The sequence below is a fragment of the Panulirus ornatus genome, chromosome 7 (genome assembly GCF_036320965.1).
Source record: "Panulirus ornatus isolate Po-2019 chromosome 7, ASM3632096v1, whole genome shotgun sequence".
NCBI classification, from domain to species: domain Eukaryota; kingdom Metazoa; phylum Arthropoda; class Malacostraca; order Decapoda; family Palinuridae; genus Panulirus; species Panulirus ornatus.
Genome location: NC_092230.1, coordinates 33,147,769 through 33,166,879, shown reverse-complemented (window position 1 = coordinate 33,166,879; position 19,111 = coordinate 33,147,769). Strand labels below are relative to the sequence as shown.

The 19,111-nt window shown below is 44.2% G+C and overlaps 1 pseudogene; it reads right to left on the bottom strand.

Moving 5' to 3' along the window:
- The window catches only part of LOC139749318 (MOXD1 homolog 2-like), a 317,877-nt pseudogene that overhangs the window by 54,768 nt on the left and 243,998 nt on the right, over positions 1-19,111 (bottom strand).

Here is a 19,111-nt window from a genome sequence, read left to right as displayed (position 1 = left end):
CTCAGTCACTAGCTTCTGCAGTTTCTCACATGAATCAGCCACCAGCGCTGTATCATCAGTGAACAACAACTGACTCACTTCCCAAGCTCTCTCATCCACAACAGACTGCATACTTGCCCCTCTTTCCAAAACTCTTACATTCACCTCCCTAACAACCCCATCCATAAACAAATTCAACAACCATGGAGACATCACACACCCCTGCCGCAAACCTACATTCACTGAGAACCAGTCACTTTCCTCTCTTCCTATACGTACACATGCCTTACATCCTCGACAAAAACTTTTCACTGCTTCTAACAACTTTCCTCCCACACCATATATTCTTATTACCTTCCACAGAGCATCTCTATCAACTCTGTCATATGCCTTCTCCAGATCCATAAATGCTACATACAAATCCATTTGGTTTTCTGAGTATTTCTCGTATACATTCTTCAAAGCAAATACCTGATCCACACATCCTCTACCACTTCTGAAACCACACTGCTCTTCCCCAATCTGATGCTCTGTACATGCCTTTACCCTCTCAATCAATACCCTCCCATATAATTTACCAGGAATACTCAACAAACTTATACCTCTGTAATTTGAGCACTCACTCTTATCCCCTTTGCCTTTGTACGATGGCACTGTGCAAGCATTTCACCAATCCTCAGGCACCTCACCATGAATCATACATACATGAAATAACCTTACCAACCAGTCAATAATACAGGAGGGGACATTGATGGGTATTAGACGTTACGTAAAGAACATTCGATATAAGGGGAAGAAGTCTGAGGTCTACCCTCCCCACACCTCCTCCGCCAATATTAAATCTATTATAGTAATGTGAAAAAGGTGTAGGGTTATCATTTTAGTGGAAAAATTCACCGGAATATATTTTCACTGGCTAGCACCTACGACGCAGAATAAAGTTTTAATTGAAGAATCAGATCTCAGAGGATGCGCATCAGTTAGCATTTCCCCCAGAATCATTTCCGATCTGGTGGAAAATGTATTAAATTTCCAAAGTTTATATAAAAAAAAAGAAAGAAACCTGGTTGGTGCGTGTTAGACACTATCATTTGCCTGACCAATAGGAGACTTGGATCAGTTGCCAATTGTCATTATCTTCCGAAAGAACCGTTTGCTTGTTCCATGCGACGACAGTGTGTTATCCTTAAGTTACGTCGTTGTAAAGATTAATTTCCTTCATGGATCATGCAGGATATTAAGGTTCGACGTGTATGAGGCAATCGCCTGATTTGTTCTGTTTTTGAATTACCGGAGAGAGAAATCTGACAACTTACAGCTTCGGGTAATTACTTTCCCAGGAAGAATAGGCATAACCCATCATGATTTTTTTTTCTTTTTCGGAAAGAGTCCATTATTTTTTCCCTCCTGGGATAACAGGGCCATAAGTATTCACTAGTAGAAATATTAAAAATTAATGTTTTAATAAATTTCCTGGCAATAAGGTTAATTCATTATATTAATTGCACTAATAAAGTTAGCTTTGTTGCTGTTCGTCCAGACACAGTGTCTACGCCATGCTAGACAAAACTTCATAACTGAAATTTCTGGTTCCATTAATTCTTTTTTTTTTTAAAGGGGGGGGGGGGAGAATCTTGGGCTTTGTCGTGTTGTGTATGTGTGTGTGTGTGTGTATGTGTGTGTGTGTGTGTGTGTGTGTGTGTGTGTGTGTGTGTCGTAAGGTTGGCTGACCACTGGGAGTGTAGCTGAAGATGTGTTTGGCCTGAGGATGTCCTCCTTCTCCCCCCTCCCCCCGTCTTCCCCTGCCACTTCCTTCCTCCATCCCCTCCTCTTTCTCCTCCTGCTCCTCCTCCTCCTCCTCCTCCTCCTCCTCCAGTCCATATTCCCCTCCCCATCGTGAGATATCACCCTCCTTCCTGTCTTGTGGAGACTGGCTGAGACGTACGTGTGTGTGTAGTGTTGCTTCATGATCAGGCTCCACACCCTAGCTGAGAGAGAGAGAGAGAGAGAGAGAGAGAGAGAGAGAGAGAGAGAGAGAGAGAGAGAGAGAGAGAGAGGAATCCCTGCCCCCCCCCCCTCACAATAAAGGGGGGGGGGCCCCACATCATATTTCCTCCTGTGCCCAGCCACGTCCAAGAGATATATGAAAATCGCAGGAAAAAAAATGTCGAGTTTTGTTAATATCACCGAATTCCTAGAATTATGGAGGGTTTTCTACGTAAAGGACACACACACACACACACACACACACACACACACACACACACACACACACACACACACACACAGACGACGTCATAACCTAAGGTACGACAGCAGGTATCCCGCCGCCCATTCACATCCTTGATATAGACTGCAATAAGGGCGCCTCGCGAACAGTGAGGGGAGCACCAATTGGCCCTTCCAGCACCCCCTGACCCTCTTGAACGGAGGCTCTATGTATAGGATCATCCCATACGTCACAACCACGTCAGATCATGTGACGTCGTACACACACACACACACACACACACACACACACACACACACACACACACACACACCCCCCCCCGTAGGTCAGGAGGACTTACGTCATCGCCTCATGAGGAAGTATGACGTCAGGAATCACAGTGACAAGCCTCGCTAGTTTCGAGGGAGGAGGTTCCTGCCTCCCTCCCGTGTGATGGCTTGTTACTGACCACCAGCAGGTGTGAGGCTCCAGCCCTCCCGTTTATGAGTGTGTTGTGAGGCTCCAGCCCTCCCGTTATGTGTTGTGAGGCTCCAGCCCTCCCGTTATGAGTGTGTTGTGAGGCTCCAGTCCTCCCATTTTAAGTGTTAGCTGGAGCCAACCTGTGAGGTTCCAGCCCCTCGGCTATGATGAGCGTGTTGTGAGGTAACCAGGGACCACCTGTCAATATAGTGACAGACTGGCACACTTACAAACGTGATGGTCGAGAATCATTGACCCCTTGATGGTATTGTCGGTCTTGTCTTCATCATACAGTTCGTTCACTTCCCCAGGTAGTGTGTGACGTGAATCACTTCCTTGATTATCATTTATTGATACAATGAAAATGGTTTGTTGTGAATGAGGGTTTGCCCTACTTAACCATTCCTTGATGCTGGCAAGTCGGGTTTGTTATCCAATGGCATTTTGCTTCCGTGATCAGTCAGGCTGTTCGAGGACGCAGTGGTAGGTGTCGTTCAGAATGAGGCTGATCTTGTACACTCTATGGAATCTTGTTTTAGTCTTTTCTTTAAAATTTCTAGTGGGTAGTTAATAATAGCCCCCCCTTTTTTTTGCGTGTAGTGAATTGAAGAGTTTCTGGCCTGGGATGTTTAAACACTTTCCCCTAATTGCGTTTGTGGCGCATTTTGATTCTGGTTGTTCTGTGTTTTTTGAAAATATTTTTTGTTGTAGGTTTGCCTCTCTCGTCTTGAAGGCTCACAAGATCCAACCTTCCATTTTCTTGGATGAGGCAACAATGTGTTTGGTGTGTAAATCATTACTTCTCAGTCTATGGTTTTCTTCCATCAAATGAATGTTATATTCATGCCAGATAATCTATACATGTCCCTGATACATAATGAATATCCACAGTTAAAGACTGTGACTGTCTCTCTTAATTCTTAGTCTATCATACATTGAACAAAAGTCCATTTGTCTCGTTCTCTCTCCAATCTCGACGTGTCTCTTCATAACACATTTTCAGACACGGGTGCTCAAGGCCGTCAGACCTAAACGCGGAACTTTTATGAAAGTTCTTGACGCGTAAACTGATGTAGTAACTAGGGCTTATTGCTCCTGTAGAGGCGGGGTCCCCAGTCCCCACCTCTCCCTCGGCCTCAGATCTGCAAGAAAGTCTTCCCCCTCAGTCCACCGGGCGGAAGGCTACACTAGTGGGTGACAGAGACGCCCGCGCAGCCCCACGCCCTCTCCCAAGCTGAGCCCATAATGAGGAGGCAGTGTTCCTGTTCCCCGATGGTTCGTTCGGCCGACCGACCCCGACCCGACCCACCACACCCTCCACTCCCTCCTCCCATCTGTGATGACAGTCGGGTTGTGTTTGCTGGTCCCTGACGCCCAGGAGATGCGCTTGTGACGTGGAGGCCCGCCGACCTATCCTCCTGGGAGACACGATCGAGATCCATGTGTTGGGCAACATATTCCATCGCTTTATAAATTATGTATTAGATTATTGGCTTTATGACCGTCTCTCCGCTCTGCTCCCTCAGCCACGGGAGGAGATGCAATATTTGATATACTTCATCGTACAGGATGGAACTTCTCATCCTTCCCATCTCACGTTTCATTCCGTGCCTTAGAGACTGTCATCCTGTGAGAGCTGTCAACACTAGGCCATAAAGGATATTTTATTATCCATTCTGCATTATACGACAGGATAAACTCTTGGGATAAAGTCGCTTATTTGTGAAATATTGTCCAATGAAATTTGGGAAAGATAAGTGATGCGTCTTTCATATCGTTCTTCATTGGACGGGGGAGAACGCAATCCCCGGCCAGCCGGCAGCTAGGGTGCCAGGGAGCCAGCCACCTAGCCAGCCAACAGTCAGGGAGTCAGCCTGGGAGCCAGCCACCTAGCCAGCCAACAGTCAGGGAGTCAGCTGGGGAGCCAGGGAGCCAGCTAGCTAGCCAGCTAACAGTCAAGGAGTCAGCCTGGGAGCCGAGAGCCAGTCAGCCAGGGAGGGGAGAGAGAAAGAGGGAGGTTGAGGGAGGGTTTGTATGATGCGAGGTTCATATCACGTTCATCAGTGTCCGCCAACCAGGGAGCTTATGTGAAGCCTCTTACCTCTGCCCCGGATGAGCGAATATTAGGCGCAGTCAGTGGCTTCCCCCTCCCCCCTACGGACGTATAGCAGCGGTCTTATCTGGGAGAGAGAGAGAGAGAGAGAGAGAGAGAGAGAGAGAGAGAGAGAGAGAGAGAGAGAGAGCTGTAGACATCAATATGACAACAGACAGACAGACACAGTCTGTGAGGAACACAGACTCCTAGATACCAACTGGAGGAACAAAGACCCTCGTCCCTTACTGGGTGTGTCCTTGACCCCAAGGGGAGGGGCATAGACCTTCACCTCTCCCTGGGTGTGTTCTGGACACTAGGGGGAAGCACATAGACCTCTGGCCTATCCCCATCTCTGTCCTAAAGGAAGGACACAGACCCTGCAACTCACCGGGTGTTCGACGGACCTTCTTCCATTCCATGGGTGTAAGACGGACCCCCCCGACGCTCCCCGGGTGTGAGACGGACCCGCAGCCGCTCCCCTGGTGATCGTGAGGTCCTGGGGCGGTGCGTGATAGGTGATCTGCCCTCGGGATGAGATCTCTCCCCTCCCATCTCGACCCCAGCAGGCAACGTGGCCTGACCAGACACACTGACCCAGGGATACAACTTGACATCCCTCTGACTTGAACAGGCTTCTTTCTTTATGAGCCACAGGGATTCATAGGCCTAAGGGCTTCTCTTTGTATGAGCCAGAGGGCCTCATAGGCCTAAAGGCTTCTCTTTGTATGGGCCAGAGGGCTTCATAGACCCAAGGGCTTCTCCTCGTATAAGTTTGAAGTCCCCATAAACCTAAGGGCTTCTCCATGTATGGGCTAGGGGCCCCACTAGCCTAAGGGCTTCCCCCTATATGGGCTAGAGAGCCCTTAAGGCCTAATGGCTTCTTTCTGTAACTGCTGTGAGACCCCAAGGGTCCAAGGGCTTCTCCCTGCAGGAATGCAGGTGTTCCGAGTGTATTGTGAAATGATAGAACGTGAACAGTAAACAAACATAAAAAAGATAGTTTTGAAACATCACTGGGCGTAGTCTCGTCAAAGAACTTCTTACCCGAGAAGACATTATCATTTCCCTGCTACTGATAGCAGCGCAGCCTTGGAGATGTAAGAACTCCAGCCAATAGGTCCTGGATAACGCCTGGGTCGTTTCTTAGGAAGGAAATGATTATGAATAAATGGAATAAGTTGGTGGATTCAGATGAAATGATCCCGGGTTCGATCCCGAACATATATGGCTCACATGGTTTATCACGATTATACGAGTTGGTACATACATACTACAGATCTATGTGTATATATTATTTTTTTTATAGTATTCTCAAGCCAGTGAGCGAGTCCTGGTGTTACCCAGGACTCTCCTAAGAGCTCCTGCAGCCCAAGGCTGCGCTACCTCCAGTTGCAGGGAAATGTAGACTCCATTGGTGTGAGAAGTTCTTTGACGAGACTGTTGTACTCCCATTGATACAGCCTCGCCGAAGGTGATTTTGCACTCGCGTTGTAACCTCGAGCAAGCGGAGTCCGGTAACACACACACACACACACACATATATATATATATATATATATATATATATATATATATATATATGGCTGGAAATCCTCCCCTCCCGTTTATAATTTTCCAAAAGAAGGAACGGAGAGGTGGGCCAAGTGAGGATATTCCCTCTAAGGCTCACTCCTCTGTTCTTAACGCTACCTCGCTAACTCGGGATAAGGGCGAATATGGGCGAATATGTAAGAAAAAGATACATATATATATATATATATATATATATATATATATATATATATATATATATATATTACACCAGGCATCGTCAGGGAGGTATTCCAAGGCCCTGAGATAGTTTCCCTCACACGAGAGCAGCTGAGAGAACCATCTAGTCGGGCTGTATCGGGTCTTCCCCTCACACTCTTCCCACAGTCCGATTTATTGGGCGGGCAAAGGCATCCCCCGAGACCCCTCACCGTCTCCATCACCACACAACAGAAAATGGAATACCGGATCCGCTCTCTTCAAACTCTGGACCTCCCTCTCCCACCCACCCCCACCCCTTTATATTTTTTTCCCCCTTTTCTCACCACCACCAACCAAGCGAGAGAGAGAGAGAGAGAGAGAGAGAGAGAGAGAGAGAGAGAGAGAGAGAGAGAGAGAGAGAATTTAAAAAAATTGAATTTTGATTTTTTTTTTTTACGATAACCCCAAGTCTGGAAGTTGGACACATGTAATGTCACTTGAAGGTAAACAGGTTTAGGTTTACGTGATAACTTGAATTATACCGGAGGTTGGGTGGTGGTATTTGAGCGTATCCTTGTCACCTATGACGATGTGTTGCGCCTGCACCCGTTAAAACCCTTTTTAGCAACGCATCCTGTAGTATACTGAATACACTGTAGTATACTGAATACACTGTAGTATACTGAATACACTGTAGTATTCGGAATATATTTTAGTCTACTGAATACACTGCAATATGCTGAATACTCTGTAGTATTCTGAGAACACTGTAGTATACTGAATACTTTCAGTATGTAGCTAAATCAGTTTACCGCTTCACACCACACAGCAGGTACACATGACCGAAATTTCTTAAAACATTTCCGAAATGTTCTGCTGAGCTGCTGTACAGCGGATATATATATATATATATATATATATATATATATATATATATATATATATATATATATATATATATATATATATATAAGTCTATCAACTGACTTATATTTCTCTCTTGTGTCTCCCCTGATGATGTGATTGTTACACGAAAATGCACTTGGGAACTTATCGTGTTTCATTTTCCCCGTAGACTCATAGGAATATATATATATATATATATATATATATATATATATATATATATATATATATATATATATATATATATATATATATATATATATAAGTCCTCTGTTCTTAACGCTACCCCTCAAATACGGGAAATGGCGAATATGTATGAATAAAAAACAACTATATGTATATCTTACTTATTCCTTAACACGTTTTCGAAATAAACTAAACCCAACTGCTTTTTTTTCCAGTGGTCAACCCACATTGTTAGAACTCCCAAAGGAACTTCCCTTTTTTATTTAAAGAAATAGATTCTGCCAGCCTCGCGTGTTGTGGTTTAAGCTCAAACTTGTACAAAAGGTCTGGTGGGAATTTGTGCTGTTTACTCGGGAACACACACGACCGCGGTTCGAATCCCGCGTCATGACGAGGTGCGTTACCCTCCACAGTCAGGCTTCCCTCCACAGTCCGGCTACCCTCCACAGTCCGGCTTCTTGTACGAATGACTTTAAGCCTCTCGTAGGAGACCTGAAAGAAGCTGATGTGTCTAACTCCCGCAGATACATAAGGGCGTGAGAGACGATATCCAGCTGGTTATAGGTTCCTGTACACGGAAACTAGAACTGCTGAAGGAACGACTTGAAAGTCATAGGCATAAAGATTCCACAAGTGAAGTTCTATGAACACACACACTCCCGGCTGTGTGCACAGTAGTATGGACTTCTGTCTCCTGTTAAGTCAAAACCATTTTGTAATTCTGTGGCTCAGGAACGAACAGGTCTCGTCAGAATGTATGACGAGGCTGCCTCCACAAGACAGACGAAATCTGTTCGTGAACAACATTACGAGGAAGTGACATTTTGAGGAACATTACAGAGGAAGTGACATTTTGAGAGACATTACAGAGGAAGTGACATTTTGAGGGACATTACCGAGGAAGTGACATTTCCGAGGAAGTGACATTTTGAGGAACATTTCCGAGGAAGTGACATTTTGAGGAAGATTGTTTTGTTTGAGGGATGTGAGGCTTTAAGATGTGGTGTGACAGAGAACTCGAGAGACTGAGGGAAAATAAATATGTTCATGATTTCGTTGTGGGATGAGGTGATACAACCATCGAGTGACTCCCGCCTCTGATTATCACATCAGGACGATAACGACAGCAACAACAACAACAACAACAACAATAACAACAACAAAGATATTTGACGGCAGTTTCTCGTGACGTCACGGCTTGAGAAGCCCAAGAAAGTGTATGATTTTTTTTTTTTTTTTTTTTTTGCTCGTCAAACTTTTTCTTTTCTTCTTTTTTCTGCCCCGCCTCACCTCACTCTCGCCTCTGTCCAATTTTTTGGTCGGTAAGGCCTGACAGGTTGCCTCTCCTCCTACCATCTTCCACACAATAGAAAATGGGGGAAAAACTTGCCTATCGTTGCAACGTGGATATACACTCGGTGTAGGGGGGGAGGGGGGGCAAAGTAAGAGGAGGGTGGAACGAACGGAGGTGGAGGGTGTAGTAGTGAAGTGGAGGAAGTGAAGGATGGAGTCGAGAGAAGGTGAAGGGTAGAGTGGAGGGAAGTTGAAGGATGGAGTCGAGAGAAGGTGAAGGGTAGAGTGGAGGGAAGTTGAAAGGTGTAATGGAGGGAAGGGAAGGTGAAGGGTAATAGAGTGAGAGAGAGAGAGAGAGAGAGAGAGAGAGAGAGAGAGAGAGAGAGAGAGAGAGAGAGATGACCACGGTGGGCGTGGTCGGGCTTCCCTCCCCTGAAGAAGTACACAGTTCTTTTTTTTTTGTCTCTGAGTGTTGTGTGTGTGTGTGTGTGTGTGTGTGTGTGTGTGTGTGTGTGTTGGCGTTGTTTACTGTGTGGTCTTGGGTGTGGTTGTTCAGGGTCACGTTACTGTTGACACGGGGGACAGGTCGTCCAGGCCTGCCCCTTACTGCCTGTGTACTCAAGGTAATCCTGGTGTGACGCGTTGTGTGCTCTGCCTAATGTGTGTGTGTGTGTGTGTGTGTGTGTGTGTGTGTAATTTCCTATTTGTACAGTACGGGGAGGGAGTTTTTACACTCGTGGAGACCCCATGTCTTTTGGGCATCCTCTACTACCATTCGGCTTTTTAAATTTCTGTATTTTGTCCACATTTACCACATCCACGGTCAGCTCAGTCCAGTGTTCCACCACACCTGTCAGTAACAGCTCTGCTTTATATCTTTCTAACATTCTTCTTCATCATGATGCATCATGTTATGTCCTGTTATGTCTCTACGTCTTTCGAAAATCTTCGTTGTTTGCGACATTAGTCGTGTTTAAGTTTCGAAAAACTCGATTGGTTGTGATCAGGTCACCCCACTTTTCTCTCTTCCATGGCGGGCAGACTTAAGGCTTCAAGCCCTTACCTGTAACCCAGCTCTCTTTATTCCGGTACTATCTTTATTACTCTCTTTCTGAACCTTTATATTAGTTCTTCATGCTTCTTTTGGTGCGGTAACAAGACTTCAGAGATATAATCTAGTCTTGGCCTAGCGTAGGATACGAACAGCTTGCTGGATATTTCCTACGTGAAGGCTATTCTGATACTGGTCAAGAGACAGTTCGACTCCTTTATTGTTCTTATGTGTGACTCTGGCGACAGTTTAAGGACGATCCCACCAGCCAAGTCCCTCTCGCACACAAAAATCCTGAAGCACATTTCCTGACATGTAATATTCACATTGAAGCTTCCTGGTACTGTGTGTGTGTGTGTGTGTGTATGTGTGTGTGTGTGTGTGTGTGTGATTATCATTTGACTACAACTTGTGCGTTGACGGGAAGGACAATTTTCACGCTCGTGTTGCCCAGTTTCTTCACCTTGTATATATGCAGGCGACCCACCACACACGTGCACTGCACAAATCAAGCGTTTGGTCACTGTCTTTGCTGGGTGGTCAGCTTACTCACCTACCACCCAAATTGTACAAGGTTCGAATCCTTGCTGCTGGGGGCCATTATGTGATATATATATATATATATATATATATATATATATATATATATATATATATATATATATATATATATATATATAATAACCGTGTTATGTCACATATTGTATTTATACATCAGATGCATTTTGAATTTGCTACGTCACACGTACATTTGCATATCAGGTTTACCACTTATCACTCTTAAATTATTTATCTGTGTTGCGTCATACTTGGTTTTGTCTATCCTGTTTACATTAACAGCGAAAAGTGACATACATAAGTGTTACCGGACTCTGTCTGCGCGAGGTGACACAGCGAGTGAAAATTTACCTTTAGCGAGGCTCTGTCACCGGGTGTATACTCTCATCAAAAGGGCTCTTATCATTTCCCTGCTACTCGACGTAGCGCAGCCTTGGGCTGCAGGAGCCTCTAGAAAAGAGGCCCTGGGAAGACCCTGACTCTTTCTTACAAAAAACGGGCTCCGGGACAGGTATAAATGAATTGGTAAATATTCGATTGGCTGTATCCATGGATTGCATGTCAGTAGTTGAAATCATGCAACGTTAATATTCCGTATCTATTGTCCATGTGTCAATAGTCCTCGTTATTTGTCACATTATAGCATTCACGTGTTACACCTTCTTAAGAAAACGAGGGAGTTGTTACGCCTTCCCGTTACTTTTTTCTATAAAAAAAAAACACTGGTTAGAATATAATACGTTATCTTGAAGACTAAGCATTTTACCAATTTATATCCGTTTCGATAGAAAATGGAATGTTGGAAGTGTCTCATTAGATTCATTTTCTCTTATGGACGCTACTGCTGTGAAGAAAACGGAATAGGACTAACTATATTAAATTCGAAATACTGCGATATTGATGTTCTGGTGAGTTTAAAATGCCTTGATCTTGTGTATCATATACGCTGTTATAACTCCACACACGCCTTATATAATGAACCCTACTGGATAGTACTGTATCTTACATTGCAAGTCTAGTACATTATAGAGAAAATGACGTTATATATTCTATATTACTACTATATTATAAATGAAATAGACCGTCACGAGGGCGAAACAGAACCCGATTGTGTGGTGCTATATCTTATATTACGAGTTAACTATAAGGAAAGTGACGTTATATTCTGTATTACAGTTATAGATGAAATGACCGTCACGAGGGCGTAACGCCGCGTTACGTTCATTTCCTTGCCTACTGCAAATGTAGCCATGTTATCCGGGTATTCGTTGACAATGTAGGACCTCGTCCACGGGAGATTATACACCCTTCTAGAACCTCGAGGGAGAATACTTCCTGTCGCCTATACAACTGTAGGAAACACAATACAGCTGTAGGAGACACAATACAACTGAAGGAGACACCATATGATACGTTTATGTCCAATAGGTAGTAGACAAGGCGAGGGTCGTCACCTCCCTTACCCAGGAAAGACGTGGTTCCCAGGCGCGTCTCCAGGGCTGTTGTAGATAGAGTCTGGTGCTATGATAGGGCTGTGATATCCTGAGAGTATGATAGAGTCTGGTGCTATGATAGGGCTATGATATCCTGAGAGTATGATAGAGTCTAGTGCTATGATAGGGCTGTGATAGTCTGAGAGTATGATAGATTCTGGTGCTATGATAGGGCTATGATATCCTGAGAGTATGATAGAGTCTGGTGCTATGATAGGGCTATGATAGTCTGGAGTATGATAGAGTCTGGTGCTATGATAGGGCTATGATAGTCTGAGAGTATGATAGATTCTGGTGCTATGATAGGGCTGTGATAGTCTAGTGGTATGATAGTCTGGTGCTATGGTAGAGCTGTGATAGTCTGATGTTATGATAAAATCTGGAGGTATATAGTGTAATGCTATGTTTATGGTGTTCTGTTAAAAACCAATGCTGTGATAAAAAGTCTGGTGCTGTGGTAGGGCTGTGAAAGTCTGGTGCTATGATAGCCCTAGTGCTGTGATAAATACCAGTGTCAATAAAGTCTCGTGCTGTGATAAAAGTCTTGGTGCTGTGATAAAAGACGAGTGCTATGATAAATGTTGATGCTATGATCAAGCCTTAGAGCTATGATGCAGACTAGTGCTATGATGTTCACAGGTGCCATGATAAATTGTTACGCCAACGCTAGTGCTGTGATAAAGTAACGCCTACGGTATTGCTGTGGTAAAACCTATGCTATGATAGTCTGGTTGTGTGATGGTAGTGACATGTTTCTACAACAGACTTCAGACATTATCATACTTTTCGTATATCATAGTATACCAGCCTTTGTGATAGTGGAATATATCTGGCTTTGTTATACTGGAATGTACTAGATTGTTTTTGGTAGAATATACCAGGCTATGTTATTTTGGAATATACCAGTTTATTCTATACTAGAATATACCAGATTAGGTTATGCTGGCATAAACTAAGTTGTGTTATACTGGAATATACCAGGCTATATTATACAGCAATATATCAGGTTGTGTTATCGTAGAACATACAAGATCATGTTATGCTAGCATATACCACGCTATGCTAAACTGGAATATACCAGTCTGTGTTATACTGGAATGTATCGGGCTTTGTTATACTGTGATATACTAAATATGTTATACTGGAGCGTGATGGATTTGGTCGTGGTAGAGTGGAGACACCATGGTCGTGGTAGAGGGAACTCACCATGGTCTTGGTAGAGGGGACTCACTGTGATCGTGGTAAAGGGGACTCAACGTGGTCGACTCACCGTGGTCGTGGTAGAGGGGACACACCGTGGTCGTGGTGCAGGGGGACTCACCGTGGTCGTGGTAGAGGGGACACACCGTGGTCGTGGTGCAGGGGGACTCACCATGGTCTTGGTAGAGGGGACTCACCATGGTCGTGGTGCAGGGGGACTCACCGTGATGGCGTGGTCGTGGTTGTCGCAGGTGTCGTAGGGGCGCGACATGATGAGGACGGTGTGGGTGTCGTTCTCGTGGCCGCCCACCAGCACCCAGTCCCGCTGGTCGTCCACCCACGGCTCCTGGTTGCCCTCACCATGACGGTCCTGCAGGTAGGCCTTCCCCGAGTGCACCCACCTGTGGGAGAGCCGGCACTCTGTCAGCCCACGCTCACTCTCACTCACTCACTCATTCAGAGAGAGAGAGAGAGAGAGAGAGAGAGAGAGAGAGCCGGCACTCTGGCAGCCCAACCTCACTCTCACTCACTCACTCACTCACTCAGAGAGAGAGAGAGAGAGCCGGCACTCTGTCAGACCACGCTCAGTCACTCGCTCACTCACTCACACACACACACACACACACACACACACACACACACACACAGAGAGAGAGAGAGAGAGAGAGAGAGAGAGAGAGAGAGAGAGAGAGAGAGAGAGAGAGAAGTGGTGAGTGAGAGGAGGTTGAGGTACAAGACAGTGATGTCAGGCCTTTCAGAGAGATCTGAAGGGAGAGTGAAGGGAACAGCTTCCCTCAAAGCAGACGTCTTTATATATATATATATATATATATATATATATATATATATATATATATATATATATATATATATATATATATATATAATATATACACACGTGTGTGTGTGTGTGTGTGTGTGTGCGTGTGTGTGTGTGTGTGTAAGTACGTATGTATATGAATTCCAATTGGACCGCAAAAGCGGGGTCAGCAACTGGGTTTGAAAATGAATATTCATCTGGAATGGAATTAGAGATTCAAGTGTGTGTGTGTGTGTGTGTGTGTGTGTGTGTGTGTGTGTGTGTGAGCCCCCTTCCCTCCTCCTCCCCTAATCCGAGCCAAGGATCGTGAGGCTGGAAACTTTACTGTGGGAGTTGTGGCGGTGGCTCCCATAGTGGGACCATGAGGTGTATGGGACGCGTAGGGGATCCAGTCCACATTTTCCAGTCAGCTTCTCTTCCAGTCCTCCACCTTCCTCTCCTCCCTGGGTAATGGCGTCTCAGTAATCATGGGATGTGGGTGGAGAGATGGGCAGCCGGCATCGGCGCCCACCACTCCCGCCATGAAACTGTGGCGAGGGGAGGGAGGAGGAGTTGTATGAGGGGGTGGCCCGTGGGTAAGAGATCTTGAGGTACTCGTATTGGCCGCCAGGGGTCCAGGCCACCACTGTACACACACAATATATAGATATATATATATATATATATATATATATATATATATATATATATATATATATATATATATATATAAAGTCTATCTATAAGACTTTTGAGGCCTCACAGGCAACGTTCCCTCCACAACCTGGCTGCTCAGGGACATTTGGAGGTGTTTGTCTGACGTTGTCCTAAGTTCTGCACTTGGCTCTCCATAATGTTTCTGTTACGTGCAGTTAAACAGTTGTTGGTTCCCAGACGTTTATACCGATTCTTATTGTACGTCTGTGTGACACGTCTTCGTTGTGTTATGAGGTTTTGCAAGCTCTCATATGCCTGGCACGCCAGGAAGGGATTTTTGAATGGGAGCCAAGGCTACATGGGCACCACAGGCCTTCATGGGCAACAGACCTTCATGGGCACCAGACCTCCCAGGTACAGACTGTGACACATGTCTTCCATTGCTCTCAAGTAAACAGTTCGTATAGTCACATCCCGACGTCTTCTTGGTTTATAATCCTTGACAGTTAATATGTGCTAGGGATGACAGTCAGTGTGGGCTGAGAACGACAGTCAGTACTGCTGGATGTGACAGTCACTGCAGGCAGGGAATGGGCTGAGAATGACGGGCAGTGTGGGCTGGAAATGACTTTTACTGTGGGCGAGGAATGAGACTCTGTGTGGGCTGCTCTGTGACACCGTGTTGGCATTTAGTGAGGACAGTATGTTAGCGTTTAGTGAGCTGTGACACCGTGTTGGCATTTAGTGAGGACAATATGTTAGCGTTTAGTGAGCTGTGACACCGTGTTGGCATTTAGTGAGGACAATATGTTAGCGTTTAGTGAGCTGTGACACCGTGTTGGCATTTAGTGAGGACAATATGTTAGCGTTTAGTGAGCTGTGACACCGTGTTGGCATTTAGCGAACTGCGAGACCGTGATGGCATTTGCTAAAAGCAATCGTGGTGTTTTGATTTTATTACATCAGAATTAGGTTTTTTTTTTTTATCCTCTGCCTCTGTAGTTTTATCATAATGATTGTGAGTTTAAGGCATTATTTTCTCATCCCGAAGCTCTTGCTAACGCAATATGAAGTTAGTTTACATCCTTGGACTGTCTTAAAAATTTGAGTAATTCATGTGAGATGTTTCTAGTCCTGGTGTTTATTGTTTAATCTCCTTGTCTGTCACATGTTTACCAAATGGCGTCCTAGCTACGTCTCTTCGTAGTATATAACTGACTGTTATATTTCTCTCTTGTATCTCCCCGGATGATGTGATTATTACACGAAAGTGCACTTGGGAACTTAGCGTGTTTCATTTCCCCCGTGGACTCGTAGGAATATATATATATATATATATATATATATATATATATATATATATATATATATATATATATATATATATATATATATATCAGGAGTTAAATCAGAGGCCAGGTTTGCTCTCTCTAGACAGTGTTCAATTTCGCATCTTTATACACATCCAGAGGTATACGGTATTTCTTAGGCTTACTGGCTATGGTCTTCTTGAACTGGTATTTGTGGCACACCCAGCCGCGTGGTGTGTAGGTACACCCAACCACGTGTAGCAAACTCAACTACGTGTCGAGTACCGAACCACGTGTGGTACACCCTGCCACTTGTGGTACGTAGGACATTTTGATTTTAGGGGTAATATTTCACCGAGTCTTCCAGGTCTGAAGTGCCAATATGGAATCATTTTTGGGCTCAGGTTGGGAGCCATGGCTTCAAGTGTGAATAATGATACCTCTCCTCCCTGCACACCACAGAGTACATCCTCAGTGTTTTCAGCCTTTTTTTTTTTATTGTTCAGTTCCTTTTCCGTATCGTTACGGGCTGCCAGCTATTAGAAGGGAGCAGTAATTCGTGAACATCTTTATTGGTTCATCTCTTTGTCTTGAAATTGCTCAGGATCCATCCCATTATCTTTTTAAATGAGGCAACTGCTGCCTTCTTTTGTTCGTTGAAGGTAGTAAAGTCGTCACACTTTATTATTCCGAGGTCTTTAACAATGTTCATTCGTGAAATAACGATGTCTGAGTCGGTCTGATATTTCGTCCTTCTCTTGATTTCTTCGCTCTCCGCACTGGAGGAGTCTCCACTTACCCCAGTATAAAAGCGTGTTTTTTTTCGGTGGCCCAGTGGAAGACCTTGTTATTGTCACTTTGTACTTTGTCAGTGTCTTCTGCTGACGAGGTGATTTTTAAATTCTTATTTCTGGTATCATCTGCGAAGGATGATGGAAAACTATGACTCATGTGTGCGTCAATGTCAGGTATAAGATTGAGGAACAAAAGGGGTCGAGTGGCTGTTCCTTTGGGGGGACTGAGATTTTTCCTCTGGAGGCTATGAAAATAACTTGACTTACAACAACGTGTTCAGATCTGCAGGCTGAGGAGTTGTATTTCCACCTTCCGGTTTTACCGTGTATTCCCATCGTACGTATTTTACGCACTCTGACGCAATGGTCACCTTTATCGAATGATTATATGCAAAGTCTGTTCATATCACATCATCGCCTCGTTTGTCCTCCAGAGCCTCAACGATTTTGACTTTGTGGTCAAGAGAGAGGCATGGTCGTCCAGCCGTGAGACCATGTTGTCCTGGGTTATGTACGTTGTTTGAGCTTATAAAATTCAGTTTACATCGTAGGACTCGCTCAGAGATTTTAGTCACATGTGAGTCAGTACTGTTAGGGTTATGTTTCCTCCTCTCTCGCTGGAGTGAGGCGACGTGAGTCACTCTCGTCCTCTTTTTGGTCCAGATGATATTTAGTGCTCGTGCAAGTTGCAGAGGTCTGTTGCATCTCCTTGTAAAGACAGAGGTACCAGAACTTCCTGAGGCATAAGGCATGGGCCTCCTCTCGAGGGTCCTCTCGAAATTCTGTTGTGTGTTGGAGAGTGATCCACTCCGTGTAACACATGTGTTGGAAGAAATCGTTTAGGTTGTGCATCTTTAAGGTGGTTTTTGGCTCGATAAACTTTCCATTATTTTCCAGGACGAGCTGGAAAAATGGAAACGAGGGAGGTACGGCATTACAGAAGCACTCAAGAGGTTATAGTATGTGAGGAAAAGACGTGTGTGGCTCAAAGATGATATGATTATCGTATGGTCCAAACAGCTGGAGTCGCATGTACACACGACCGAGAGGCGAAAGCATATATATATATATATATATATATATATATATATATATATATATATATATATATATTGGAAAGGATCACAATTTTGCACGTGATCAAGTATATTCCTGAGTCCACGGGGAAAATGAAACACGATAAGTTCCCAAGTGCATTTTCGTGTAATAATCACATCATCAGGGGAGACACAAGAAAGAAATATAAATCAGTTGATATAGAACGAAGAGCCGTAGCTAGGACGCCATTTGGTAAACAAGTGATTGTCCAAGACAGACAACGAGCGTATCATAAACTTATCATTGTTGATAAAATTTGTAAACCATTCCCCTTCTTGTCCACAAAATAAGTTTATGATACGCTCGTTGTCTGTCTTGAACAATCACTTGTTTACCAAATGGCGTCCTAGCTACGTCTCTCCGTTGTATATCAACTGACTTATATTTCTTTCTTGTATCTCCCCTGACGATGTGATTATTACACGAAAGTGCACTTGGGAACTTGTGTTTCATTTTCCCCGTGGACTCTCTCTCTCTCTCTCTCTCTCTCTCTCTCTCTCTCTCTCTCTCTATATATATATATATATATATATATATATATATATATATATATATATATATATAGAGAGAGAGAGAGAGAGAGAGAGAGAGAGAGAAAGTGATGCTTCATCATCATAGATAAATCAGGTTCCATCACCACACAAGCAGTTTCTACAAAGAGAGGCCATTCCTGTGTTCGCGTATTTACTGCACACCACACCTCAGTCAGCTATAAATAAAAGATGCAATTTTCTTGAAGACGTCGGCCGCTGACCCACGGCCTTGCTGGCATTTACTGCATACCTGAGTTGCCCACCGAGGACACGGGAGCGCTCAGGCACCACCTCACGGTTCCTCAAGGTCATGCAGAACATGGTCTTATTGAAAGGTGAAAATGTGAAGAGAACGAACGCGCCATAAATGGAAGGGGCGCAATGTGTATATTGAAGATAAGATTAGGTAAGGTGTTGTGAAGCGCAACACACACACACACACACACACACACACACACACACACACACACACACACACACACACACACACACACACACACACACAACAAAATGATAAATGGTACAAGTACAGTAGATCATGGGAAATGTAAGAATACCTCGCTTCTTGTGGTGAAATTATATATATATATATATATATATATATATATATATATATATATATATATATATATATATATATATATATATACACACACAAGCGACCAACTTGGCCAAATGTGTAAACAGAAGCTGAGGACACAGGAACAATGCGTGTCTCAGGCGTCCATTATCACTTCCT